Source organism: Spinacia oleracea, chromosome 6, assembly GCF_020520425.1.
Source record: "Spinacia oleracea cultivar Varoflay chromosome 6, BTI_SOV_V1, whole genome shotgun sequence".
Classification (NCBI taxonomy): domain Eukaryota; kingdom Viridiplantae; phylum Streptophyta; class Magnoliopsida; order Caryophyllales; family Amaranthaceae; genus Spinacia; species Spinacia oleracea.
The window spans coordinates 112,045,567-112,052,773 of record NC_079492.1 but is presented as its reverse complement, the minus strand read 5'-3'; the positions used below and the strand labels follow the sequence as shown (position 1 = coordinate 112,052,773).

At 42.6% G+C, this 7,207-nt stretch overlaps 1 non-coding gene across 1 annotated transcript; it reads left to right on the top strand.

Annotated features, from left to right (window-relative positions):
* Window positions 1–4,183: 4,183 nt before the first annotated feature.
* LOC130464651 (small nucleolar RNA R71) lies at window positions 4,184–4,289 on the top strand. Its single transcript, XR_008925018.1, has one exon. It is a non-coding gene; the product is annotated as a small nucleolar RNA R71 (small nucleolar RNA).
* The last annotated feature ends 2,918 nt before the right edge of the window (window positions 4,290–7,207 follow it).

Here is a 7,207-nt window from a genome sequence, read left to right as displayed (position 1 = left end):
AAATGGGAACCTCCATCACTAATCACGACCCTTGGGACTCCAAAGCGCGGAAAGATGATTTTCTTGAAAAGCTTCTTTACGACGTTAGAGTCGTTGGTTGGCGATGCAATAGCTTCCACCCACTTTGTAACCTAATCAACGGCAACCAAGATGTACCGATTCCCACATGAAGAAGGGAACGGTCCCATAAAATCAATGCCCCATACATCAAATGGCTCAACTTCAAGAATTCCGGTCTGTGGTAGCTCTTGCCTTTTCGAAACATTGCCCGTCCGTTGACATTCATCACATGCATTGCAAAAGAAACGAGCATCCTTGAATATAGAAGGCCAATAGAAACCACTTTGAAGAGTTCGATGGGCGGTCGGAATAGCACCAAGATGGCCACTAGAAGGTAAACTGTGGCAATGCTTAAGAACCCCGTGGGTATCCCAATCCGCTACACACCTACGAAACATACCATCGGCACACTTCCCATACAAATGTGGATCATCCCAAAAATACCGCTTAGCATCATGGTAGAATCTCTTACGTTGTTGATATGTCAATTCCGGAGGATGGGAGCCACCAACACAATAGTTCGCAAAGTCCGCATACCATGGGGATTGAGTAGACACAGAGAATAGATGATCGTCAGGAAAAGAATCATTGATAGGCCCATCTGCGCTAGATTGAAATTTCAACCGAGAGAGATGATCTGCAACAACATTCTCAGCACCCTTCTTATCCCGAATCTCCAAATCAAACTCCTGGAGAAGAAGAATCCATCGAATAAGTCTTGGTTTGGCCTCTTTCTTGGCCAACAAATACTTCAAAGCGGCATGATCAGTGTGTATAATGACTTTCGAACCAACAAGATACGTCCAAAATTTGTCAAGTGCATAAACAACCGCAAGGAGCTCTTTCTCAGTAGTAGCATAATTCATCTGAGCTCCGTCCAAGGTTTTGCTTGCATCATAGATGGCATGCAACACCTTGTTCTTTCTTTGGCCAAGCACTGCTCCAACAGCATAATCACTCGCATCACACATAATTTCGAACGGCAAATCCCAATCCGGAGGCTGAATGATCGGAGCAGTTATCAATGCTTTCTTTATCCTGTCAAAAGACTCCAAACAAGCATCAGTGAACTCAAATGTGGCATCCTTGAGCAATAATTGAGTGAGGGGTTTCGCAATTTTAGAAAAATCTTTTATGAAACGGCGATAGAAACCCGCATGACCGAGAAAACTCCTCACTCCCTTGACATTCACAGGAGGGGGAAGTTTCTCAATCACCTCAATCTTTGCTCGGTCAACTTGGATGCCACGCTCAGAAATAAGATGACCAAGTACCACTCCTTCATTGACCATAAAGTGGCACTTTTCCCAGTTCAATACCAAATTCACCTCAGAACAACGTTTAAGCACTTTAGAAAGATTATGCAAACATACATCAAAGTCAGAACCATAAACACTAAAATCATCCATAAATACCTCCATGATATCCTCGATGAAGTCAGAAAAAATGGCCATCATACACCTTTGAAATGTAGCAGGGGCGTTGCACAAGCCAAACGGCATTCTGTGGTATGCAAAAGTTCCATATGGACAGGTGAACGTCGTCTTCTCCTGGTCATCCGGGTGAATGGGAATCTGAAAGAAACCTGAATATCCATCCAAATAACAGAAAAAGTTGTGTTTTGCTAATCTTTCTAGCATCTGGTCAATAAAGGGTAGGGGAAAGTGATCCTTCAAGGTGGCCGTATTCAACATTCTATAATCTATACACATACGCCAACCTGTGACAACACGAGTAGGGATAAGCTCATCCTTATCATTCTTAACGACCGTTGTCCCCCCCTTCTTAGGAACGACTTGCACCGGGCTCACCCATTTAGAATCTGAAATGGGATAGATGATGCCCGCATCAAGTAGTTTCACTACCTCTTTTCTCACCACATCTTGCATATTAAGATTCAAACGACGTTGTGGTTGGATGCGAGGGCGGTGATCTGCTTCCAAATTAATTCTATGCATACAAAAGTCAGGACTAATGCCCTTGAGATCGTCAATGCTATACCCGATTGCCTTTTTGTGCATACGGAGCACGGTCAGAAGCTTAGAAAGCTGGCTATCATCGAGTGCAGCATTAACGATCACAGGAAAATCCTCATTATCATCAAGAAATGCATATTTAAGGTGGGATGGTAACAGTTTTAGTTCTACTTTCGTTACCTGTGGCTCGGAAATAGAGCAAACAGTTTCTAATACCTCAAAACTATCGACCTTCTCAGCTTCACTTCCATCTAAATCCGAGATCAAGGAATCAATCTCACAATCTCCTTCTCCTTTTCGGGCCTCCAAGGTGAGAGTCGCCAGCAATAGATCATCATACAACATTCTAGGAATGTTGTCTAGAGAAATTTCTTCTGCAATATCAATCCTGCAACAAGTATTCTCAAGCATAGGAGACTTCACAGCATTGGTTAGATTAAAAGTAACAGTATCATCACCAACACTCAAAGTAAGAGACCCAGACTTGACATCAATGACAGCACCTGCAGTACATAAAAATGGCCTACCCAAAATTATGGGAATTTGACTATCCTCCTCCATATCTAGCACTACAAAATCAACAGGAATGTAGAATTTCCCCACCCGGACAGGAACATCCTCCAAAATACCCAAGGGATACTTTATAGAACGATCTGCCATTTGCAACGTGATTTGTGTGCATTTTAGTTTTCCCATATTTAACCTATTACAGACAGAAAGGGGCATGACAGACACACTTGCACCTAAATCACACAATGCTTTATCAATGAACAATTCACCTACATGACAGGGGATGGAAAAACTACCCGGATCCTTAAGTTTGGGTGGAGACTTATTTTGCAATATCGCACTACACTCTTCAGTTAGAGCGACTCTCTCCACACCACCATAATCCCTTTTCTTAGTGATCATCTCTTTCAAAAATTTTGCATAAACAGGAACTTGAGATATTAAATCAGTAAAAGGGACCGTTACCTCAAGATTCTTGACCATTGCCAAGAATTTACCAAGCTGTTGATCGACCTTAGTTTTCTGCATCCGGTGAGGGAAAGGTAACTTAGGCACAATAGGGAGAGAATCAGAAATCTTCTCTTTCCCCTTATTTGCACCAACATCATCAGCATTATCAACTTCCATGACTCGAGGCTCTGCATCAGTTGCTTTCCCTGGTCCATCTGTGTTCCCCTTAGCAAGAATTGCATCATCAGTGGGCATCGGGGGTCCATTATATTTAGTGCCACTTCTAAGAGTGATAGCATTGGCACTTTCTCTGTTCTGGGGCGGAGTAGGTTGCCCTGGTAGTGTACCCGGTTGCCTTTGAGATAGAGTGTCAGCAAGTTGGGCAACTTGATTCTCCAACATTCTATTCTGATTCTTCAACTCTTTGATGCTCTCATCATGGTTCTTTTGAGCTATCTCTGCGGTCTTCTGCATATTTGCAATGAGCTTATACAGATCACCCATGTTAGGCTCTGGAGTAGCACTGCTCTGAGGGGGTTGTTGATATCCTTGATGCGGGGGCCTATTAAACCCCGGGGGAGCATTATGTGAGGCTCCTTGTTGAAATGGAGGCCTAGCAACATGTGGTTGAGGTGGATGGAACTATGGTTGCGACCATTGTTGCTGGGGTTGAGGATTCTGAACATTGTTGCCCCGATATGAGAAATTTGGATGATTCCTCCAACCCGGATTAAATGAATTGGAGTATGGGTCATTGGGTTGTCTCTGTTGAAAAGCATTCACTTGCTCCAATTGCGTAGTATCCTGTAAACTATAAGAGCACTCATGACCAAAGTGACCTTGGATGCCACATACTTCGCAGTAAGAAGTTGTCACTGGAGCTACACTAGACATAGCATTGATACTCATTGGGGGGTGTACTAGACTGAGGAGCCTTCAAAGAATCGATCTTCAGGTTCAAGGCTGCCACTTGTGAGGACAATAGAGCATAAGCATCGACATCCAATTTTCCCTTCTTAGATGTGGATCTGGTGGTGCTGTAATGGTTGGCAGCTAAGTTGGCAAGAAAATCATAACCTGCATCCACTTCTTTGTCAAGAAAAACACCCCTAGCAGCAGAATCAACCGTGTTCTTTGTTTCATCTTGCAAACCATGGTAGAAAATCTGAACCAAGAACCATTTTTCAATGTTGTGATGCGGACACGGCCGCTGCAAAGCCTTGAATCTATCCCAGGCTTCTCGAAGTGATTCACCAGGTTCTTGAGTGAATGTAGTCAGCTTATGCCTTATTTCAGCAGTCTTGGTGGGTGGAAAGAATTCTTCTAGAAAGGCCTGTGAAATAGCACTCCACTCTGTCTCCTTGACATCATTCAACCATGTCTGAGCCTTATCACGAAGGCTAAAACCAAACAACATGACTTTCAATTGGTCTTGAGTGACCCCTTGATGCTTGATAGTACCACACAGTTGGTTGAACCTCTGCAAATGGTTGGTGGGTTCCTCAGATGGATGGCCACCAAATTGACTTTGTGAGACCATGGAGATTAGAGCGGGCTTGATCTCAAAGTTGACTGCATCAATACTTGGCATTGTGAGCCCAGTCGGAACACTATTCGAGGAAGGAACCCCATATGATTTCAGGGATTTAGACATCGTGTGACTCGGTGGAGTCTGTGAGTCTTGGGACCCTGACTGCTTCTTCTTTTTCTGTTGCTTTTTTAGTTGACGAAGGGTCTTTCCAAGATCGGGATCGGGAGGAACCAAGGTACCCGTTCTGGCAGACCTGGGCATAAACAACAACGAAAGAAAACGCAGTGAGATTTGCCTCAATTGGAACTGAGAGTTCCAATGAGACAATGGAAACAGTTCAAATAATCAAACTAAAACTAATAGAATATAGCCGTCTCCCCGGCAACGGCGCCAAAAACTTGATGAGTTAAAAAGTGATACCGCAAGTGCACGGTGTCTGTTGTTAGCAGATACTTAGCAAATACGGGTCGATCCCACAGGGAGACAAGTTCTATTAGTTTTTGCCCAATTATACGAACTATTTCAATAACGAAAGTTGAGTTTGAGTATTAACTACTAAAGCTAAAGCAATAATAAAAATGCGTAATTTATCAATGAATTAAAGGTCTAGGGCGTCTGTTCGGTTCACAATGCTTATACCAATCCAATAACACAATTCAATTCGACAACGAATAAACCAGACCGAGTAATTAAAGTACATGCTAATCCTACGGTCGGGTCTTAACACTTTCAATTCAACATATGCAGTACGGTCGCTAACATAATCAGAATTGCCGATTGCACTAAGCCTCTAAAAATACGATCTTTCGATTCTAATTCCTATTAGCTAGATAATCAATTCATGAAACTGGCCGATAACATGAATCAACAATTAAAACAAATCAATCGCAATACTCAAGCAATAATCTATAAATTAACAAACTTTATGCATAATAATCATGGTATAAACATGGCTTCCCTTACTTAGCCCTAGAGTACGACTACTCGCTCATAATTGAATTAATAAACATGATAGAAATAATAAACATGAATTTCATAATCAAAGGAAAAATTAACTTAAGGAACGAAAACAATAATAATAATAAATTAAAGCAAAAGAAATTATGAAAAATACCTCTATATTGATTAATTGAATGGAATGAACTAGGGCTCAATAATGTGTAGAGAGAGAAATAAAACTGAGCGTTTAAAAGAATTCTCAGGAAAAATAACATAATAGAAAAAAATTAGTTCCCTTGAGTATTTATATGCTCCTATTTTCTAAAATAAAATAAATAAATAAATATGAAAATAAAAAATAAAAGTCGTCGATGATTGGTCGATGGAGCGATGATGTGGCAGCCAAACCCGAGCACGAGCCGCGCACACGGGAAGATAGATGGCGAGGCATGGGCAGCGAGGGATCTCGCGCACCATCCCTCGCTGGCATCATGATGAGCGACTAGCAAGAAGGTAGAGCAGCGAGGGAGCTAGCGAGCCATCCCTCGCTGCCCTGCGCGTGTGTGTAGCAAGCTAAGCGACGAAGCTATAGGCAGCGAGGGAGCTAGCGAGCCATCCCTCGCTGGCCTAGTGAAGTGCAGCAAGACAAGACGACGAAGCTATAGGCAGCGAGGGAGCTAGCGAGTCATCCCTCGCTGGCCTAGTGAAGTGCAGCAAGACAAGACGACGAGCAACGAGGCAGCGAGGGAGCTAGCGAGCCATCCCTCGCTGGCCTAGTGAGATGCATAGCAGGCCAAGGCGACGAGCAACGAGGCAGCGAGGGAGCTAGCGAGCCATCCCTCGCTGGCCTAGTGAAGCAAGCAACCATGAAGCGATGAGGCACGACGATAGATGTAGCGAGCCTACGATAAATGTCTTGCGAGCCAACGAGGGATCTTGCGAGCCAACGAGGGATCTTGCGAGCTATGCACAAGCGATACATCGAGTTAATCATCCCCGGAAAACTCAATTCTCCGATCAAACACTTCGTCTCCGACTCAAACCATCCGGTGATCATTCGTTCCACCTCCAAACACTCCGAAAGCACGCAAATGATTGTAAAATCACCTGAAATGTCAAAGAAAACACAAACGGAGCGTAATAGAGTACAATAACGACGACTTATGCAATTATGACTCTAAATGCAACTAAAATGAGACGAATGCCTAGAAATGCAACCTAAATGAGCCTAGAATACCCTATATAAATATGATTCATCAATATCCGGTACTATATGGAATAAGACACACAACTCTATTCTCTCTCTTATCTCTCCTGTTTATTCACAACATGTTATCAGCACCAAACCCTAACCGACTGAGCAGACAAGAAAAAGGGAAACCCTAGTCGCCAATCGGATAGAAAAGCAAGAAAACATCATACCATCCATGTAAGTTTACTTTAACTATTTGATTTTTTAAATTTGATCAATATAATCATGGTAAAATAATAATGTCCGATAGTTTCGTATTATTGTATTTGCAATTTATACAGTTCATATGTGCCGCAAAGTCACACACTTCGATTGTTTTGATCTGCATATCTCTATTGTTTTAATTGGCCGGTTGGGCCACCTCGGTTCAATAATGATGCGAAAAATAATTGAAAATTCATGTGGACATTCATTGAAGAACCAGAAGATTCTTCCTAACGATTTCTCATGTGCTTCTTGCTCACAAGGCAAGTTGATAATACGGCATTC